Source organism: Ictalurus punctatus, unplaced genomic scaffold (assembly GCF_001660625.3).
Source record: "Ictalurus punctatus breed USDA103 unplaced genomic scaffold, Coco_2.0 Super-Scaffold_100, whole genome shotgun sequence".
In the NCBI taxonomy this organism is placed as follows: Eukaryota; Metazoa; Chordata; class Actinopteri; order Siluriformes; family Ictaluridae; genus Ictalurus; species Ictalurus punctatus.
Window position 1 is genome coordinate 2,455,562 of NW_026521086.1, and position 23,792 is coordinate 2,479,353.

The following is a 23,792-nucleotide window of genomic DNA, read 5'->3' on the forward strand; positions in this document are numbered from 1 at the left end:
GGAAAGAGTAGTGGCTCTGTGGGTGAGTACCTAAACTATCTCTAGGCCTATTTTTATTGTGTGTGGGCGGCGGACTCCAGGTGGTCGCCCGGGGTGGACGTCCCAGGATGAACTTTGTTTTTCTTTCACTGATCCCCCCCCCCCCCCCTTTTTTTTTCTCTTTTCCAGAGCCAATGTTAAGTGTACACGGCTTGGCTGACAAGCCTCAGATATGTCCCCAAAGCCGCGGCCAACGGCAAGCAGGAGAGGAGACACGTCGAGCGCTTCCTTCACTTTATGTGGGCCAACGCAGACAGTCCCCTGGCAGCTGCTGGCTCATTACCCAAAAACACTTAAAATTTAACATAGAAGCCAATACTCACATCAACCTCTGAACCCAGTTGGAGATAGAAAAAAAGACACCAGCCGTGAGTGAGAAGCAAGGGTCCAGATTTATTGTTCCGTTCCATCACACGAGATCCACACCGATGAGAATTCTCAGAAGTGATCTGATACCCTGAGCTTAAGCTCCAGTATTTATACTGTAATTACACAGTAAATAACCCATATGTTTCAAGAAGACTATGATCTCAATACCAATAGGGTTAAAAAAGAGCTATTCAACTTACCATTAGCTCAAAAAACAGGGCTTTTCAACTTACAAATATAATCAAAACCAGTAGCTTGACTCAGCTACCCTTATAAATGGCTCCTCATGGTTTTCTCTTAAAATTAAGGCCTTCCTTGCGAGACAAGAATCTTCACCATCTGAATTATGAGTAAGTTACATTTTCCTGTATTTCTAGTTTATAATTTATTTTCATATTTGCTCTATATCTCTATTTTATATATAGTTATACTGCTTGAAAAACGATTTACTGTACTTCCTACTTCATAATATCATTATATTACCCTTCTACTGTCCTACATATCCTACTATTCTGTATTTTATAAAGAGTTTTCTATTATTATAAGATATTACCCTTATAATATCTTAATACTCCTTTTTATTATTCTTATAAAGTTATAATGTTATGTGTGTGTGTGTGTGTGTGTGTGTGTATGTGTGTGTATTATGTCTACATGCCCGCCCTTGACTGTACGAGAGTGTGTGTGTGTGTGACTATTAAACCATAGTGTAGTACTCTTAAAGATCTTTAAAGTGTAAATCCAATTTGTCAATATCCGCCAAATACCGCTTCTGTGTGTCTAGGTGCCCATCGTCATTCCTTCTTCTCCCCTTTTCTGGATCTGGACACTCATTATCAGCTTGCGCATCTAACTGCTGTTATCATGGTGCTACTTAACTATCTTCGCAGCACCCCCTCTGGAAATGGAAATGCGCAGCCAAAACCCCCCTCCAGCTTTCAGTCTGAGGAAGATGTCACCTTCTCTGACCTGGTCCCCGACCATTCTTCCCACTTCTCACCTGCAAGTCCGCCCCACTCTCAGTGGTCCTCTCACTTCACCTTTGCTGACTTTCCCATGTCCCCAGGATGCACACCATTTTCTTCCCCCCACCACTCTCCTCAAGATTACGCACCCACCAGTCCTGTGAATTATCAATAAAACTACATATTACTCATACTAAGTGTCCCTCATGTTTATTTCATGTCATTTTTATCCACAACATAGCCCACTTGAAGTACATCGACAATGTCTTGAGAGTCCTTGAATGGATGAAATCACTGTGCCAGCGGTACAAGGTCACTCCGGTCAAGTTATTTCTGACGCGTGTTACCAAGTTCCTCCATTAACTCGATGAGTAACTGTCCAAGGGCCGAGTTGGCTCCACGAGGCTGTGGAGTCTCCAGAGACTGCTGCAGTGGGAGTGCAGACATCTGTCCGGTCGAGTCGTGCTCCACAGGCAAGGCGTGCGAGCGGAGAAGAGTGAGGGAGTACTTACAGCTCCTGCACGGCAAACTGTTGGACGCTGTCCCTGTTTCACTGGCTGATCTGAACTCGTCCAGCAGACCCGGACATGCTCAACCATTGCATCGGGCTGCTGTGTGCTCACTTCTTTTCGGTCAGCGGACACAGGACCGGAGTCCTGCAGAACCTCACGACTGAGGAGTTTGAGAACCTCGAGAAGGCTGACTCTTTCTGATCAATGTAAGTAACTTCTGTGTATTTCACTTTTATTTCCAGGGGCTGCTGTGTTGTACATGGGGGTGTTTAATATTTTTCATTCATTGTCCTTTTCTCCCAGGTGAAGCAGCACAAACCTGCCTCCGCTTTCGGATTCGCTAAGCTAGCCGTCACCAAGCTGGAGCTGAAGTGGCTGAAAGCTTTCTGCCGCCTGAGGAAGCATATGCCGGGATATGAGACTTCTGTGGGGTGGCTTTTCTTTTCTGGCACACAGGCCAGGATTTCTGCGCATGTCAAGCTTGCCCTGCGGGCACTCGTGGGAAGAGACATCACTGTGTCGGACATCCGCACAGCTCTAGCAACCTACGTAAGCATGATTAAAATGTTTTTTAACAAATTCATTCCAATGTGTTAAACGTTAAAGTGATAGAGAAATGTCTCCTGTTCACAGTGCGAACGCAAAAGACGAACAACGCATGCTCGTGACCAAGACGATGTGCTACAGCAATTAGCTGAGTCGTGGAGCTGTCGGTCAGCGAGGCGCACTCCGCCCAGTCTGCGCTAGAGTCCGCTGCGGGCATAGGTGCTACATTGGCCGGTTGTTTTTGGCTAATGGCCCTGTGTGTGTGTGTGTGTGTGTGTGTGTGTGTAAATATTTCATTAAAATGTTTGAACTGAATTCCCCTTGTCAAAAGTACAGTAGCATCACTCATGGCGAGACCACACAACCGAAATTTCCGAAAGTACATGGACTGAGCTCCGGGCGAAGTTCGCAGGCTTTGCCCAGGGAGAGAGCGTCAATTAGCTGAATTTTTTCCTCGTTGATTTCAATGGTTTATGCGTTCCTAGTCAGGGCAAGCTACTGTTTGTTGCACCTCTTCCATCCTCCTCCACGGTCTGAAGCCAGCTGCAGCCACCTTTTCATCACCGTCACAATCTCAGCACTTGTTGCCCTTGATATTAACGGGTTCTTTCAGACAGCATCTAATGAACATGAGGCAAAACAGTTGACAACTTCTGCAATTCGAGACACGCTAAAAAGGCTATTTATACTTCTACGTCAGACCTTTGCGTTGCCTGATGTGCACTTCTAAAGAAAACTGTAATAATGCGTCGTGTGTATGCAGACAACAGTTGTGATTGGTCCTTTGTGCAAACAGAGACCCTCCCCAGGATGATAAATATATCTGCAGTAATTTCATATTCACTGAGAATAAATGTAATGAAGCAGATTACTTGTAGCTCATAATAAAAGTGCTGAGGCTTATTACACACTTATTCAAGTTACAGTTAAATAATGAATATGGGCTTAAAGTGCAGTCCCTCATCTTTAATTTAAATGTATTCACATCCACATTGGAGGAAGGGTTTAGGAATTACAGCTCTTTAATATGTAGCCCCCTCTTTTTCAAGGGACCAAAAGTAATTGGCCATTTTACTCAAAAGCTGTTTCATGGACAGGTGTGGGCTATTCCTTCGCTATTTCATCAGTTAAGCACAGGGTAGCTGCAGGTAACAGCACTTACATTTTTGGAAATTTCTTGACTATGATATTAAAAAGTATTAGATTTGAAGACCTGCACATCACTTCAGTCATGCTACACGATACATCAGCTATAATGGATTGTGTTCATGCATATACATCCATTCCTGGGTTTAAGTAAACTACAGCAGGGTAAACTTCTATAGAGGTAGATGGGAGACTGTTTGCATTACCATTTGCTCCAACAGTGAAAGAAAAATCCAGTATTTCCTTCCCATGACTTTCCAGGAAAGGAAAAAACTAGAGAGATAAGACTTTAAGGACCTGCAGACAGCCTGTAAGCAGGTAAAAGGTCTGGAGTTGATTCCAGGTGTGGCATTCACATTTGGAAGCTGTTGTTGTGAACGCACAGCATGCGGTCAAAGGAGCTCTCAATGCAAGTGAAACAGGCCATCCTTAGGCTGTAAAAAAAGATCCATCAGAGAGATAGCAGGAACATTAGGAGTGACCAAATCAACAGTTTGGTACAGTCTGAGAAAAAAAGAACACACTGGTGAGCTCTGCAGCAAAAAGGCCTGGATGTCCACAGAAAACAAAAGTGGTGGATGATCGTAGGATCCTTTCCATGGTAAAGAAAAACCCCTTCACAACACCAGCCAAGTGAAGAACACTCGCCAGGAGGCAGGCGTATCATTATCCAAGTCTCCCATGAAGAGACGACTTCACAAGAACAAATACACAAGTTCACCACAAGGTGCAAACCATTCATATGCCTCAAGAACAGAATGGCCAGATTAGATTTTGCCAAAAAAACCAGACCAAGCATTCTTTGGGCAGATGAAACTAAGATCAAACTGTACCAGAATGATTGGAACAGCTCGTGATCCAAAGCATACCTCATCATCTGTAAAACACGGTGGAGGGAGTGTGATGGCATGGGCATGCATGGCTTCCAATGGCACTGGGTCACTAGTAGTTATTGGTGATGTGACAGAAGATGCAATCAGATGAATTGTATGTGAATATATTGTCTGCTCAGATTCAGCCAAATTCAGTGAAGTTAATTGGACGGCGCTTCACTTTACACATGGACAGTGACCCAAAACATACTGCAAAAGCAACCCAGGAGTTTTTTAAAACAAAGAAGTGGAACATTCTGCAATTGACAAGTCAGTCACCTGATCTCAACCCGATCGAGCATGCATTTCACATGCTGAAGACAAAATTCAAGGCAGAAAGAACCACGAACATACAACACCTGAAGACAGCTGCAGTAAAGGCCTAGCAAAGCATCACAAAGGAGGAAACCCAGCATTTGGTGATGTCTGTGGGTTCCAGACTTCAAGCAGTTATTGCCTGCAAAGTATTCTTGACCTAAGTATTAAAAATGAACATTTTATTTATGATTATGTTCATCTGTCCAATTACATATGAGCCCCTTAAATAAGGGAACTGTGTATAAAAATGGTTGCAATTCCTAAACGTTTCATATGATATTTTTGTTCAACCCCTTGAATTAAAGCTGAAAGTTGCTGGCCTAAATTTAGCCAATTACCCAAAGACACTTAAAATTCAACATAGAAGCAAATACTCACATTTGCTGTAGATTGCTGTAGATGCTGTAGGCAGATTCTGTATCGAAGAAGAGGGGGGAACCCCCCGGATCTCCATTCCTAGAGCGGGTGCTGCGAAGATAGTTAAGTAGCATCATGATATCAGCAGTGAGATGCACAAGCTGGTAATGAGTGTCCAGATCGAGATCCAGATCCAGGTCCAGTAACGGAGAGAGAAGGGACTGACGACGGGCACCGGCACCTAGACATACAGAAGCGGTATTAGTCAGATGTGGATAAATTGGAAAAACACTTTAAAGATCTTTAAGAGTAATACACTATGGGTTGTTAGTCAAAAAGTCGAAAGAAGTGTACGAGCTGAGGAGTGCTAAAACACACACACACACACCCTCGTACAGTCAAGGGCGGGCAAGTAGACATAACACACACACACACACAATCTCACACACACATACTATTATAACTTTATAAGAATAATAAAAAGGAATATTAAGATATTATAAGGGTAATGTCTTATAATAATAACATATATATATATATATATATATATATATATATATATATATATATATATACTCTTTATAAAAATGATAAGAAGTAGGAAGTACAGTAAACTGTTTTTTCAAGCAGTATATATAATAAGAGATATAGAGTAAATCTGAAAATAAAATATAAACTAGATATACAGGAAAATATAACTTACTCATGATTCAGATGGTGAAGATTCTCGTCTCGCAAGGGAGGCCTAAATTTTAAGAGAACCATGAAGAGAGCCAGTTATAAGGGTGGCTGGGTCAAACTGCCCCCCCCCCCCCCCCCCCCCCTCGAGATAACAATAAGACCAAGGTCCCATTAGATTGTTTAGTCTCCTCCACTTTCTATTCTCTAGGTAAATCAAAACTGAAGATTCTGATGCCCTGGGTAACTGAAAACTCTGGTTTCTGATCCTCTGAGTAACTGGAAACTCTGGGTTTTTATTTTCTGGGTTATTAGAAATGCCTGGGTTCTGATTTTATGTGTAAATTAAAACCCCTGGTTTCAATTCTATGTGTAAGTGAAATAGGCCTTTTCTGGAACATAAGAGTAAGGTAAATGAGCTCTTTTTCAACCCTATTGGTAGTGAGATCATAGTCTTCTTGAAACATATGAGAGAGAGAAGATAGTTTGTATATATTGTAACCCTAGTTTTGACAGGTATAGGTTAAAGGTCAAAAAGATACACATTCTAACTCTCTATATCTAGATCAAAGGTCATGATCATAAAAATATGAATAGTTATGTTAAATCTGGATCACATCCATTCGTGACCATATATGGTGCTGCCATGTGTGTTTTTCCGCCCCACACGTTGCGCACACCTGGTACATCTTTTCACATAGAATATGAAACTCTCTGTGGTAGGACATAAAATATATATAGTTTTGTTAAATCTGGTTCACATCCAAATCGTGACCATACCTGGTACGACCATTTGTCCCCCCCCCCCCCCACACACACACACAGACACAAATTGCATAGTCATGTTTTCTCACACTCTGTGGTAGGTCATCGACCATGTGTCGTCGCCCCCCCCCCCCCCCCCCCCCCCACACACACACACACACAGACACACAGACAAAAGTTGCATAGTCATGTTTTTCCTCTTCACATAGAATATGAAGCTCTCTGTGGTAGGTCATAAGAATATATATAGTTTTGTTAAATCTGGTTCACATCCAAATCGTGACCATACCTGGTACGACCATTTGTCCCCCCCCCCCCCACACACACACACAGACACAAATTGCATAGTCATGTTTTCTCACACTCTGTGGTAGGTCATCGACCATGTGTCGTCGCCCCCCCCCCCCCCCCCCCCCCCACACACACACACACACACACAGACACACAGACAAAAGTTGCATAGTCATGTTTTTCCTCTTCACATAGAATATGAAGCTCTCTGTGGTAGGTCATAAGAATATATATAGTTTTGTTAAATCTGGTTCACATCCAAATCGTGACCATACCTGGTACGACCATTTGTCCCCCCCACCCCACCCCAACCCCTCCACAACCCCTCCCACACAGACAAAAGTTGCATAGTCATGATTTTACTCTTCACATAGAATATGAAGCTCTCTGTGGTAGGACATAAGAATATATATAGTTTTGTTAAATCTGGTTCACATCCAAATCGTGACTATACCTGGTACGGCCATGTGTATCCCACATCCAAACAAAAATATGACGCACACAAACGCACTTTATTTTCACATTATTTAAAAGGAATTTAAGTGTTATGTACTAAATTACCATAATTATGAGCACAAGTTGTTAAGTTGACAATCATTTTTAAAATTATGTTTCTCCATTTAGATTGTCTGCAGTAGAATGCAGTCTTTTAATTCAGGAAAAATGACTGCCTTTAAGTTTTATAACAATAGTAAGTAAAATCCAGCGTGATTTACATTACAAATCTCATACGTAACATCTCTGCAGGATTTATAGACGTTAAAGCACTGAATGAAATGAACAATATAGACAAAAAATAAACACTCTGTGTCTACTACTTTTATCTCTCATAGAACTATCCACAGTCCAAAGGCTGTGGAGCTAGAAGGCTACGCGTGCGAATGACAAAAGATTTTAAAAATAAAATAAAAAATGTATCAATACATGAAATTAGATTACACAATGTAGTTGAGGTTTACATGAATAAGCAGAAATGTAATCATGCTTATCTTTCCTATAGCACAATTGAAAAGCCCTCTCTAGATGAACAGATTTGTCAAATGAAACTTTTTCCTTCTTTTCCACTGCTACGGTAAACTAAAGAGTGGATATTCAAATGACACTGCTAAATATGACTAGCATTAGCTACGTGTACTAGTGCAAAATAGTCCATCAAATGTATTAGCCGGTGTAGCCTATACACGAGTCCACTATCGGTCATATCGCAACTGAGAACATGACCCAAATTCATTGCTTTAGTAGAATTTAATGGTAAGTGAAATGATAATCACATTGTAATGTACTTAGTATTTGTTCAGTCTACAGGTCCTCTAACACTCTGTTAAATGAATAAATGTAAATGTACTACAACGTAAATTTTGTTTTAAATCAATTAATTCAGAAATTACACACAATATTAAGTTGATGTAATTATCAACATTATTATGTCAACACCACTCATCAAAATAATGTGTACAACTTTAAATATTTAATTAATTCAATAAATTAGAATTTTTATCTTGCAACCACACATTAAATTTAGATTGTGGGGGTTTGTTTTGTATAGCTCCGCTGTTAGAAAATACACGATGGTTGAATGTGAACATAAATGAGCAGAATGTAAGCTTGTGAAATAAATTCAACTTTATTGATTGCACTTTTTGAGAAAATGACATGACTTTGAATAAAACTTTACTGAAATAAATACTCTAAAACATTGATATACCCGAAGAAATGTAAAAAAGAAAAAATAATTAAAAAAAAACTTTTTACATACCTTCTAAATAGGTCCCTTTAGGAGGTAAACGTTTTAAAGACGGTGTTTTATAAGAAACGCGCGTATTACATGCCTTCTAAACCTAACCCTTTAGGATGTAAAATGCTGCTTAAAAGAATCGAGAGTTTTGTTTAAACTAGAAGACACAATTTCCGGGGAATGTCTTGTAGGCCTATACACAGTGTCCTACACATCTGAGGTGTGTGTGTGTGTATGTGGGTGTGGGGGGTGTGTGTGTGCGTGCGTGTGTGTGGGTGTGTTAGAGAGAGAGAGAGAGAGAGAGAGAGAGAGAGAGAGAGAGAGAGTCGAGTGTTTCCTGGGGGTTTGCTGACCAGACTGCTTACAGTGTGTTTATGTTAATGAATCAAGGTACGAGTCGTGTGTTTTAGGGTTTAACGATCCCTACCAGTGTGTACATTTGTGGTTTAAGTGAATCTTTGTTTCTCAAATTACTTCTGTGGTAAATATCAGTTTGTGTAACTAATCTATCAGAAAATACTAGACCTGGTGACTGAATGTGGTAGATGTATTAGACTTTTGGACATGTTATGCATGTGTAGCTCCCTATGTGTATGATCTATGTGTAATCCTTCTGTCAAGAAATGAGCAGACTGAGGTTTGTGAAATAATTGAACTATTTATTGGCTACGTTGTTGAGAAAATCACTGTGATGTGTAAAACATTTCTACAGTCCTTCAAGGCTGTATGATGTCGTTGTTCTCTTTTACTGAAAGAAAGGTCAAAACCATTGGTGTTATTCGTTGTGAAGACTGAAGTGACAATATGTCTGAAGAAAATGAAAATATGTATTACATATCCTACCTGCTAACCAGGTTATTTTAAGGGTGAAAAAACCTTTTTTTAAAGACGGTGTTTTAAAAGAGTCGTGCATTTTGTTTAAATTATAAACGAGATTTCAGAAAATGGTCCGCCAACGAGGATACTTACACAGAACTATCGCTAAATACATAAGCTTTCGTCTATGCTTGGACATCCCATGTCCCAGCAGTACATTTATGACCTCTGGGGACCATGTGGGTGTGCGGGGGTGGGTGTGTGAGAGAGAGACACAGGTGTTCTTTCGGGGTTTTTGCTGACCAGAATTCTTACAAATGTGTTTGTTAACGAATTAAAGGGAGTCGTGTCTCAGTGTTAAAATAGTGGTTAAGACGTCGTAGTGGGTGTGGGGGTGTGCGTGCGTGTGTGTGGGTGTGTTAGAGAGAGAGAGAGAGAGAGAGAGAGAGAGAGTCGAGTGTTTCCTGGGGGTTTGCTGACCAGACTGCTTACAGTGTGTTTTTGTTAATGAATTAAGGTACGAGTCGTGTGTTTTAGGGTTTAACGATCCCTACCAATGTGTACATTTGTGGTTTAAGTGAATCTTTGTTTCTGAAATTACTTCTGTGGTAATTATCAGTTTGTGTAACTAATCTATCAGAAAATACTAGACCTGGTGACTGAATGTGGTAGATGCATTAGAATTTTGGACATGTTATGCATGTGTAGCTCCCTATGTGTATGATCTATGTGTAATCCTTCTGTCAAGAAATGAACAGACTGAGGTTTGTGAAATAATTGAACTGTTTATTGGCTACGTTGTTGAGAAAAACACTGTGATGTGTAAAACATTTCTACAGTCCTTCAAGGGTTAGGAGGCAGAAAAACATTTAAAGACGGTGTTTTAAAAGAGTCATGCATTTTGTTTAAACTATAAACGAGATTTCAGAAAGTGGTACGCCAACGAGGATACTTACACAGAACTATCGCTATATACATAAGCTTTCGTCTATGCTTTGACATCCCATGTCCCAGCAGTACATTTATGACCTCTGGTGACCATGTGGGTGTGCGGGGGGTGGGTGTGAGAGAGAGAGAGACACAGGTGTTCTTTCGGGGGTTTTGCTGACCAGAATTCTTACAAATGTGTTTGTTAACGAATTAAAGGGAGTTGTGTGTCTCAGTGTTAAAATAGTGGTTAAGACGTCGTAGTTAAAACACAGAAGAAACTCTGCAACAATCTGTTACAATGTCTGCTCCGAGAAATCCTAATACCCTTAGAAGATTGCTGTGTATTCACCAACAAGAGGACCTGTTGAAATGAGAGAGGACCTGACTTTTGCTCCAAAATTTTTTTATTTTTTTAAAAACCAAGAGGTTAGTTTGACAATTTATTAATGAAGGTAATGTAAATACGTTGTTGTTTAACCCTGAGCAGGGCGTCAACAGCTCCAAAGATCCTGTCTTAAGTCGGAGGGTTTAGTTAGGAGGTAGAAAAACATTTAAAGACGACGTTTTAAAAGAAACAAGTGTTTCATCCTTAATGGTAAAAAAGAAAAATGGTTGTACTCCAATATGAAATAAAACGGCGGAGACACACTGAGTACATTTCTGTTCCACAGTCTATAAGGATCCCCAAACTTCATGTAGTGTGGAAAAATATATACACCCTCCGTGACTACGTTACTTATGGTTTAAACATTTTTATTTTGTGATGGCAGCAAGACAAAACGGTTGTGCATTTGGTATGTGGTGATTTTAGAATTAGGCCCCAAATGTCAAATATGTTTGTGTATGGTTTCGTCAGGCAAAGATCACGACGGTATGGAAAGAGTATACAAGAGTAATTGGGGTGATCTAATGCTTAGGACTTGTACAGTACTTCAGCTCGGGAACGTCCCACCATGGCGTTCAGAGAGGCGTTATCTATGGTACACGTATATATGATATAGATCAGATCACCAGTCTGTCTTTAACCACTACTGATCTGGGGGGTGGGTGGGATGGGGATAACAGTTCAGGCATATTTCCAACAGAACAGAATATTAGACATTTAGTGTAAACTAGAGAAAAAAAAAATCTCTGAAACATTTCAGTGAAAATAGTGGTCCATATTTATTGCATTATATTAGAAATGATAGTACAGTCTTTGTTGATCAGTTACCAACTCATACTTTATAATAATTTGTTTAGGAGCATCTGAATCTGGCAAATAACTTTTATTGCAATTAGGCATACAATAAAAATTAATAAAAAATTAGGAAGAAATGACTTGTGCACTACTGCTGCGGATATTAAGTCAAACCATTTTGTTCAAACTTCAGCATGACCCATAGAGAAGCAGAAACCTATGGCACCTTATGAATACCATGTGAAGGATTACGTTGACTCGTCCCTTACAGTTACAAAGACGTGTCCTTGTGCAGGATCACCTTCGCACCAGCATCGGACCCCTCTTCTCCCATTTCAACGTATAAGAAAAGGCAAAATGTAATATAAGATGTATTAGAATATATTTATAAAATATAACACATTATGAGGAAGAAACATAAAATATTATTTAACAAGGTCTACCGTTCAGCCCTCTTAACTGTAAGAGCATCATCAGTATTGTACGGCAGTTGGAGAACAGTAGTTAGCTTTCAGATGTCAGATATAAAACAACTTTTTGAGTCACAGTGCCAAACTACTGGTATTATATTCGGATCCTTCTTTTTCAGCATGAAGGACCGGCATTTATTTAATAGACAGATGGTACAGCCATATACTTGGTCAGAGGATTTAGGAATTTCTTTGAGAAAGGTTCACTGTTTTCGTTCTTTTATCATAGCTTCAGTTTGTATACTTACTTTGGTTAGTGACTTAAACTGTTTTATTAGGTATGGACCGATTTCATTAACAGGGAACGATGATAGGTGAAGATTAAGTTGGTATGCGTGTACAAAATAAAACTGTCTATACGTATATTTGTCTGCTATGTATCTGTTTAAACACTGCTGTAATGGCGATATAAAGAGAGAGAGATACTCATTTACTAATTCATAGAACCCCTTTCCACCTTTTCAAGTTCGTTATACATTTTTCTTTTCAAGCATCGTGTTCAGACATTGCAAATCATCAGTCTGAAGGTTAAGGGTTACTTAGATTTTTGCTTCTTCAGCATAAAAAAAGTCTAAACATTAATCTTATTATTAAACTCAGAAACAATATAACTGTCTGGTTGTGATCATAATAAAAGGCAACGTGAAAGGTTCCTTAATTCCCATTGAGATTTCTCTATGTTCTAAATGACCTTTCTACAGTATATGCCATTAAGTCCTAGTGTCCAGCCATCATTACAGCACGGGAGAGGAAATCTCGTTCATCAGATGTGCGATGTACGTCTAGACAGTCTGATAACAAACTACACACACAACTTTTATGTTGAGAGAATACAGATTGATCTTTGTTCCCAAATAACATTGGATCAGATCCATAGTTTACAGCATCTGTCCCACGCGTATTTAATCTGTATTACGAGTACTGAACAAGTTAGAGGAGGAGAAAATGTAGATTTACTGTTCATTGGAACTTTATTGTTTATTTAGATCTGTCTTGATTCATTTTCATATTCAAATTTTTAAAAAATGAGTTTATCTATATTTACTCAAACCCTATACAGGAATAGTAAATTGGTGTATGATTTTATGAAAAGAAAAGTAGGTTCTGTGTGCATAAGAAACAGAGAAAGACCATTTTCTGAAAAGAGTCGCATGGTGAAAATCCATGTTCCTACATTCATACGTTATGTTATGTTACGTTATGTATTTTTAAAAATTTGAATATGAAAATGAATCAAGACAGATCTAAATAAACAATAAAGTTCCAATGAACAGTAAATCTACATTTTCTCCTCCTCTAACTTGTTCAGTACTCGTAATACAGATTAAATACGCGTGGGACAGATGCTGTAAACTATGGATCTGATCCAATGTTATTTGGGAACAAAGATCAATCTGAATTCTCTCAACATAAATGTTGTGTGTGTAGTTTGTTATCAGACTGTCTAGACGTACATCGCACATCTGATGAACGAGATTTCCTCTCCCGTGCTGTGATGATGGCTGGACACTAGGACTTAATGGCATATACTGTAGAAAGGTCATAGAGAACATAGAGAAATCTCAGTGGGGATTAAGGAACCTTTCACGTTGCCTTTTATTATGATCACAACCAGACAGTTATATTGTTTCTGAGTTTAATAATAAGATTAATGTTTAGACTTTTTTTATGCTGAAGAAGCAAAAATCTAAGTAACCCTTAACCTTCAGACTGATGATTTGCAATGTCTGAACACGATGCTTGAAAAGAAAAATGTATAACGAACTTGAAAAGGTGGAAAGGGGTTCTATGAATTAGTAAATGGGTATCTCTCTCTCTTTATATCGCCATTACAGCAGTGTTTAAACAGATACATAGCAGACGAATATACATATAGACAGTTTTATTTTGTACACGCATACCAACTTAATCTTCACCTATCATTGTTCCCTGTTAATGAAATCGGTCCATACCAAATAAAACAGTTTAAGTCACTAACCAAAGTAAGTATACAAACTGAAGCTATGATAAAAGAACGAAAACAATGAACCTCTCAAAGAAATTCCTAAATCCTCTGACCGAGTATATGGCTGTACCATCTGTCTATTAAATAAATGCCGGTCCTTCATGCTGAAAAAGAAGGATCCGAATATAATACCGGTAGTTTGGCACTGTGACTCAAAAAGTTGTTTTATATCTGACATCTGAAAGCTAACTACTGTTCCCCAACTGCCGTACAATACTGATGATGCTCTTACAGTTAAGAGGGGCTGAACGGCAGACCTTGTTAAATAATATTTTATGTTTCTTCCTCATAATGTGTTATATTTTATAAATATATTCTAATACATCTTATATTACATTTTGCCTTTTCTTATACGTTGAAATGGGAGAAGAGGGGTCCGATGCTGGTGCGAAGGTGATCCTGCACAAGGACACGTCTTTGTAACTGTAAGGGACGAGTCAACGTAATCCTTCACATGGTATTCATAAGGTGCCATAGGTTTCTGCTTCTCTATGGGTCATGCTGAAGTTTGAACAAAATGGTTTGACTTAATATCCGCAGCAGTAGTGCACAAGTCATTTCTTCCTAATTTTTTATTAACTTTTATTGTATGCCTAATTGCAATAAAAGTTATTTGCCAGATTCAGATGCTCCTAAACAAATTATTATAAAGTATGAGTTGGTAACTGATCAACAAAGACTGTACTATCATTTCTAATATAATGCATTAAATATGGACCACTATTTTCACTGAAATGTTTCAGAGATTTTTTTTTTTCACTACTTTACACTAAATGTCTAATATTCTGTTCTGTTGGAAATATGCCCGAACTGATATCCCCATCCCACCCACCCCCAGATCAGGAGTGGGTAAAGACAGACTGGTGATCTGATCTATATTATATATACGTGTACCATAGATAACGCCTCTCTGAACGCCATGGTGGGACGTTCCCGAGCTGAAGTACTGTACAAGTCCTAAGCATTAGATCACCCCAATTACTCTTGTATACTCTTTCCATACCGTCGTGATCTTTGCCTGACGAAACCATACACAAACATATTTGACATTTGGGGCCTAATTCTAAAATCACCACATACCAAATGCACAACCGTTTTGTCTTGCTGCCATCACAAAATAAAAATGTTTAAACCATAAGTAACGTAGTCACGGAGGGTGTATATATTTTTCCACACTACATGAAGTTTGGGGATCCTTATAGACTGTGGAACAGAAATGTACTCAGTGTGTCTCCGCCGTTTTATTTCATATTGGAGTACAGCCATTTTTCTTTTTTACCATTAAGGATGAAACACTTGTTTCTTTTAAAACGTCGTCTTTAAATGTTTTTCTACCTCCTAACTAAACCCTCCGACTTAAGACAGGATCTTTGGAGCTGTTGACGCCCTGCTCAGGGTTAAACAACAACGTCTTTACATTACCTTCATTAATAAATTGTCAAACTAACCTCTTGGTTTTTAAAAAAAAAAAAAAAAATTTGGAGCAAAAGTCAGGTCCTCTCTCATTTCAACAGGTCCTCTTGTTGGTGAATACACAGCAATCTTCTAAGGGTATTAGGATTTCTCGGAGCAGACATAGTAACAGATAGTTGCAGAGTTTCTTCTGTGTTTTAACTACGACGTCTTAACCACTATTTTAACACTGAGACACACGACTCCCTTTAATTCGTTAACAAACACATTTGTAAGAATTCTGGTCAGCAAAACCCCCAAAAGAACACCTGTGTGTCTCTCTCACACACACACACACCCCCGCACACCCACATGGTCACCAGAGGTCATAAATGTACTGCTGGGACATGGGATGTCAAAGCATAGACGAAAGCTTATGTATTTAGCGACAGTTCTGTGTAAGTATCCTCGTTGGCGGACCATTTTCTGAAATCTCGTTTATAGTTTAAACAAAATGCACGACTCTTTTAAAACACCGTCTATAAAAAAAGGTTTTTTTTTCCACCCTTAAAATAACCTGGTTAGCAGGTAGGATATGTAATACATATTTTCATTTTCTTCAGACATATTGTCACTTCAGTCTACACAACGAATAACACCGATGGTTTTGACCTTTCTTTCAGTAAAAGAGAACAACGACATCATACAGCCTTGAAGGACTGTAGAAATGTTTTACACATCACAGTGTTTCTCAACAACGTAGCCAATAAACAGTTCAATTATTTCACAAACCTCAGTCTGTTCATTTCTTGACGGAAGGATTACACATAGATCATACACATAGGGAGCTACACATGCATAACATGTCCAAAATTCTAATACATCTACCACATTCAGTCACCGGGTCTAGTATTTTCTGATAGATTAGTTACACAAACTGATATTTACCACAGAAGTAATTTCAGAAACAAAGATTCACTTAAACCACAAATGTACACATTGGTAGAGATCGTTAAACCCTAAAACACACGACTCGTCCCTTGATTCATTAACATAAACACACTGTAAGCAGTCTGGTCAGCAAACCCCCAGGAAACACTCGACTCTCTCTCTCTAACACACCCACACACACGCACGCACACCCCCCACACCCACTACGACGTCTTAACCACTATTTTAACACTGAGACACACGACTCCCTTTAATTCGTTAACAAACACATTTGTAAGAATTCTGGTCAGCAAAACCCCCGAAAGAACACCTGTGTCTCTCTCTCTCACACCCACCCCCGCACACCCACATGGTCACCAGAGGTCATAAATGTACTGCTGGGACACGGGATGTCAAAGCATAGACGAAAGCTTATGTATTTAGCGACAGTTCTGTGTAAGTATCCTCGTTGGCGGACCATTTACTGAAATCTTGTTTATAGTTTAAACAAAATGCACGACTCTTTTAAAACACCGTCTTTAAATGTTTTTCTGCCTCCTAACCCTTGAAGGACTGTAGAAATGTTTTACACATCACAGTGTTTTTCTCAACAACGTAGCCAATAAACAGTTCAATTATTTCACAAACCTCAGTCTGCTCATTTCTTGACAGAAGGATTACACATAGATCATACACATAGGGAGCTACACATGCATAACATGTCCAAAATTCTAATACATCTACCACATTCAGTCACCAGGTCTAGTATTTTCTGATAGATTAGTTACACAAACTGATATTTACCACAGAAGTAATTTCAGAAACAAAGATTCACTTAAACCATAAATGTACACATTGGTAGGGATCGTTAAACCCTAAAACACACGACTCGTCCCTTGATTCATTAACATAAACACACTGTAAGCATTCTGGTCAGCAAACCCCCAGGAAACACTCGACTCTCTCTCTCTCTCTCTCTCTCTCTCTCTCTCTCTCTCTCTCTCTCTCTCTCTAACACACGCACGCACACACACCCCCCCACACCCACATACACACACACACACGTCAGATGTGTAGGACACTCTGTATAGGCCTACAAGACATTCCCCGGAAATTGTGTCTTCTAGTTTAAACAAAACTCTCGATTCTTTTAAGCAGCATTTTACATCCTAAAGGGTTAGGTTTAGAAGGCATGTAATACGCGCGTTTCTTATAAAACACCGTCTTTAAAACGTTTACCTCCTAAAGGGACCTATTTAGAAGGTATGTAAAAAGTTTTTTTTAATTATTTTTTCTTTTTTACATTTCTTCGGGTATATCAATGTTTTAGAGTATTTATTTCAGTAAAGTTTTATTCAAAGTCATGCCATTTTCTCAAAAAAGTGCAATCAATAAAGTTGAATTTATTTCACAAGCTTACATTCTGCTCATTTATGTTCACATTCAACCATCGTGTATTTTCTAACAGCGGAGCTATACAAAACAAACCCCCACAATCTAAATTTAATGTGTGGTTGCAAGATAAAAATTCCAATTTATTGAATTAATTAAATATTTAAAGTTGTACACATTATTTTGATGAGTGGTGTTGACATAATAATGTTGATAATTACATCAACTTAATATTGTGTGTAATTTCTGCGTTAATTGATTTAAAACAAAATTTACGTTGTAGTACATTTACATTTATTCATTTAACAGAGTGTTGGAGGACCTGTAGACTGAACAAATACTAAGTACATTACAATGTGATTATCATTTCACTTACCATTAAATTCTACTAAAGCAATGAATTTGGGGCATGTTCTCAGTTGCGATATGACCGATAGTGGACTCGTGTATAGGCTACACCGGCTAATACATTTGATGGACTATTTTGCACTAGTACACGTAGCTAATGCTAGTCATATTTAGCAGTGTCATTTGAATATCCACTCTTTAGTTTACCGTAGCAGTGGAAAAGAAGGAAAAAGTTTCATTTGACAAATCTGTTCATCTAGAGAGGGCTTTTCAATTGTGCTATAGGAAAGATAAGCATGATTACATTTCTGCTTATTCATGTAAACCTCAACTACATTGTGTAATCTAATTTCATGTATTGATACATTTTTTATTTTATTTTTAAAAATCTTTTGTCATTCGCACGCGTAGCCTTCTAGCTCCACAGCCTTTGGACTGTGGATAGTTCTATGAGAGATAAAAGTAGTAGACACAGAGTGTTTATTTTTTGTCTATATTGTTCATTTCATTCAGTGCTTTAACGTCTATAAATCCTGCAGAGATGTTACGTATGAGATTTGTAATGTAAATCACGCTGGATTTTACTTACTATTGTTATAAAACTTAAAGGCAGTCATTTTTCCTGGATTAAAAGACTGCATTCTACTGCAGACAATCTAAATGGAGAAACGTAATTTTAAAAATGATTGTCAACTTAACAACTTGTGCTCATAATTATGGTAATTTAGTACATAACACTTAAATTCCTTTTAAATAATGTGAAAATAAAGTGCGTTTGTGTGCGTCATATTTTTGTTTGGATGTGTGATACACATGGTCGTACCAGGTATGGTCACGATTTGGATGTGAACCAGATTTAACAAAACTATATATATTCTTATGACCTACCACAGAGAGCTTCATATTCTATGTGAAGAGGAAAAACATGAGTATGCAACTTTTGTCTGTGGGGGGGGGCGGACGACACATGGTCGATGACCTACCACAGAGTGTGAGAAAAACATGACTATGCAATTTGTGTCAGTGTGTGTGTGTGGGGTGGGGTGGGGTGAGTTGGGGGGGGGGGACAAATGGTCGTACCAGGTATGGTCACGATTTGGATGTGAACCAGATTTAACAAAACTATATATATTTTTATGTCCTACCACAGAGAGTTTCATATTCTATGTGAAAAGATGTACCAGGTGTGCGCAACGTGTGGGGCGGAAAAACACACATGGCAGCACCATATATGGTCACGAATGGATGTGATCCAGATTTAACATAACTATTCATATTTTTATGATCATGACCTTTGATCTAGATATAGAGTTAGAATGTGTATCTTTTTGACCTTTGACCTATACCTGTCAAAACTAGGGTTACAATATATACAAACTATCTTCTCTCTCTTATAATTTCTTCAAGAGAGAGTGGGGAGTCCAGTTGCATGGCAGTATTCGAATCAATAACAGGGTTACAAAGGTTTTGAAGAAATGCATTTATGAAGATACTAGAGATCCAGATCCTTTCTGCCTCTGGATGGAGCTCAAATCTTCTTTAATTCCAGACTGCTGGGACTACGGCTGCTCCTAACGCCATACAGACTTCATATAAATCCATAATGAACTGTTTCACGCTATCTGTTGTGACCCAGATGAGGATGGGTTCCCTTCTGAGTCTGGTTCCTCTCAAGGTTTCTTCCTCTTAAAACATCTTAGGGAGTTTTTCCTTGCCACCGTCTCCACTCAGTGGCTTGCTCAGTTGGGATAAATTCACACCTTTAATATCTGTATACAATGTTGATATTTCTGTAAAGCTGCTTTGAGACAATGTCTATTGTAAAAAGCGCTGTACAAATAAAATTGAATTGAATTCACTTTAGTATCGTCTGCAGGAAATCCAGATATATAAAGTGAAGAGTAAAACCATTCAAAAGTAGCATTAATTTCCATGGGATCTGTAGTGACAATATTATAAGTGTGCGTGTGCTAATCATAAACAAACCTGTGCGCCTGCTGCTTTAAACTGGTATTTCCTGTCGCGTGTTCGCATTAAAGTCTTGCTGAATGTGTTAAATATGTCACAGAGCCACACTCACGAGCATCATAAACCGGGTTAATAAAAATTAACAGTCAGAATTCAGAACGTTTTAAATCTACGCCAGCCTTTTGTAAATGAATAAAGTATATTGAAAGGAAATTCTCTTTACATTTACATTTATTCACTTAGCAGACGCTTTTATCCAAAGTGACTTACAAATGAGAAAGATACAAGCAAAGCGATACAGTGAGGGGAAAAAAGTATTTGATCCCCTCCTGATTTTGTACGTTTGCCCACTGACAAAGAAATTATCAGTCTATAATTTTAATGGTAGATTTATTTGAACAGTGAGAGACAGAATAACAACAAGAAAATCCAGAAAAACGCATGTCAAAAATGTTATAAATTGATTTGCATTTTAATGAGGGAAATAAGTATTTGACCCCCTCTATTTGACCCCCTCTATCAGAAAGATTTCTGGCTCCCAGGTGTCTTTTAAACAGGTAATGAGCTGAGATTAGGAGCACACTCTTAAAGGGAGTGCTCCTAATATCAGTTTGTTACCTGTATAAAAGACACCTGTCCACAGAAGCAATCAATCAATCAGATTCCAAACTCTCCACCATGGCCAAGACCAAAGAGCTCTTCAAGGATGTCAGGGACAAGATTGTAGATCTACACAAGTCTGGAATTGGCTACAAGACCATTGCCAAGCAGCTTGGTGAGAAGGTGACAACGGTTGGTGCGATTATTCGCAAATGGAAGAAACACAAAAGAATTGTCAATCTCCCTCGGCCTGGGGCTCCATGCAAGATCTCACCTCGTGGAGTTGCAATGATCATGAGAACAGTGAGGAATCATCCCAGAACTACACAGGAGGATCTTGTCAATGATCTCAAGGCAGCTGGGACCATAGTCACCAAGAAAACAATTGGTAGCACACTACGCTGTGAAGGACTGGAATCCTGCAGCGCCCGCAAGATCCCCCTGCTCAAGAAAGCACATATACAAGCCCACTGAAGTTTGCTAGTGAACATCTGAATGATTCAGAGGACAACTGGGTGAAAGTGTTGAGGTCAGATGAGACCAAAATGGAGCTCTTTGGCATCAACTCAACTCGCCGTGTTTGGAGGAGGAGGAGGAATGCTGCCTATGACCCCAAGAACACCATCCCCACCGTCAAACATGGAGGTGGAAACATTATGCTTTGGGGGTCTTTTTCTGCTAAGGGGACAGGACAACTTCACCGCATCAAAGGGACGATGGACAGGGCCAAATCTTGGGTGAGAACCTCCTTCCCTCAGCCAGGGCATTGAAAATGGGTCGTGGATGGGTATTCCAGCATGACGATGACCCAAAACACGGCCAAGGCAACAAAGGAGTGGCTCAAGAAGAAGCACATTAAGGCCCTGGAGTGGCCTAGCCAGTCTCCAGACCTTAATCCCATAAAAAATCTGTGGAGGGAGCTGAAGGTTCGAGTTGCCAAACGTCAGCCTCGAAACCTTAATGACTTGGAGAAGATCTGCAAAGAGGAGTGGGACAAAATCCCTCCTGAGATGTGTGCAAACCTGGTGGCCAACTACAAGAAACGTCTGACCTCCGTGATTGCCAACAAGGGTTTTGCCACCAAGTACTAAGTCATGTTTTACAGAGGGGTCAAATACATATTTCCCTCATTAAAATGCAAATCAATTTATAACATTTTTGACATGCGTTTTTCTGGATTTTTTTGTTATTCTGTCTCTCACTGTTCAAATAAATCTACCATTAAAATTATAGAATGATCATTTCTTTGTCAGTGGGCAAAATCAGCAGGGGATCAAATACTTTTTTCCCTCACTGTATATCAAGCAGAGAACAATACAAGAAGTGTTACTGTACAAGATCCATTAATTGAGTTCCAGAAGAAGCAAAGTGCAGAGTAGAGGTGTAAGTGCCCTTTTTTTTTTTTTTTTTTTTTTTATGATTAGTTGGTTAGGTGTTCATGGAAGAGGTGGGTCTTTAGCTGTTTTTTGAAGATGGTGAGAGATTCTGTGGTCCGGATTGAGATTGGTTCTCTTATATTATGAACTGCTATCAAGTACCTATGGTGAATGTATTCCTTTAATTACCTCTTTGAATAAGCTGATCAACTGCTATCCGTGATTATAGCTATATCCTTGAATTACACATGTATTTTCGTGTCAACATGACACAGGACTTATATTATGACTATGTACCGTGTGTTTTGTTTAAATCTGTCTAACACCTGGACCAGTAGAAACCGTCCACGCACTGCTTCTTATTAATGTGTATAAATACTCTTGTTTTGAATGAAATAAACGGGAAGTCTCTGTGAACAGTCATATGTGACAGCGTGTGTGTTCATTCGGACTCTCCAGGTCTGAACTCTGCAGTAAACCACACTTTCTAGCTCATAGCAGCAAAGAACTAAAAGTTAATAGAATTAAGTAATTATAGAATAGGCTGATAGGCTGGTGGAGATCTGGAAGACATTATATCTATCTATTTGGGGATTCCTGTGAACATGGAAATCCAACATATATAATGTGTATATGTAAAATATTGAAATAAATAAAAAGCAGTGCTCGTGTTAATACAGGAGGCGACATTTTGTAGGAAAACGCAAAGTGAGAAGAGTGGGCGCGTCGTTGTAAACGCACCTTGGGGACGAGCACTGTAGGGTTGACAAAAGGCCAAAAACGCTTTAACAACAAATTTGAGGTGGAACACCAAAGATGGCAATTAAAGGACAGACATCCAATTTGATTTTAAGAACATCAGACATAGTTACGAAGAAAGAGTTCCAAAAGTTCTGCAGTTTGGGACAGAGTGCAAACATATGACTAAGGTTACAGGGTGAAAGTTTACATTTTTCACACATTTCAGAAACATTGGGATATATTTTAGACCAGGGGTGCCCAAGATGTCAATCGCGATTGACCGGTCGATCGCAAAGGAAGTGCGGGTAAAAAAAAAAAAAAAGAAAAACGTTAGTTGATGTACAGGGCAGCCAGTCTGAGATCTCGTCTTTTCTCTCACCACGCGTGTGCGGTCAAGCGCGCCAGTGCTAAAGGCTAGCGAGAGAAATCGCGGGGAGAGGACATTTTTCAGTCTTTTAAAGAATTCATTGACAAAACCCAGCTCCAGTGTGCAAATTGATATCAGTCAATGGTTGGCGGCGCAAATGGATTCATTGCCAAGTGCAGGGAAGACGATGCTTTCCCTGACTTCCTTAACTACCACTGCATAATACACCAACAAGCCTTATGTGCAAGAATGCTAAACATGAAAGAGATCATGGATGTGGCAACAAAGATCGCCTGTTCTATACGTGCTAGATCACTTCAAAGACAGCTGTTCCGTGCGCATCTGGAGAAGGCAGACTGCGACCAATCAGCTCCTGCTACACACTGACTTGAGATGGCTTAGTATATATAATCACACACACATACTTACTATAATCACACACACACGCACTATAATCACACACACATGCACTATAATCACATATGCACACTATAATCACACACACACTATAATCACACACACTCACTATAATCACACACATACACACTCACTATAATCACACATACACACTATAACCACATATGCACACAATAATCACATATACAGACTCGCTATAATCACACACATTTGCTATAATCTCACACACTCGCTATAATCACACATGCACACTATAATCACACACTC

The 23,792-nt window shown here is 39.1% G+C and overlaps 1 long non-coding RNA gene across 1 annotated transcript; it reads left to right on the forward strand.

Moving 5' to 3' along the window:
- Positions 1-438: 438 nt before the first annotated feature.
- LOC108261912 (uncharacterized) lies at positions 439-2,901 on the forward strand. The gene is made up of 4 exons (XR_008394071.1): positions 439-758; positions 1,193-2,091; positions 2,189-2,434; positions 2,519-2,901. It is a non-coding gene; the product is annotated as an uncharacterized LOC108261912 (long non-coding RNA).
- Positions 2,902-23,792: the final 20,891 nt, after the last annotated feature.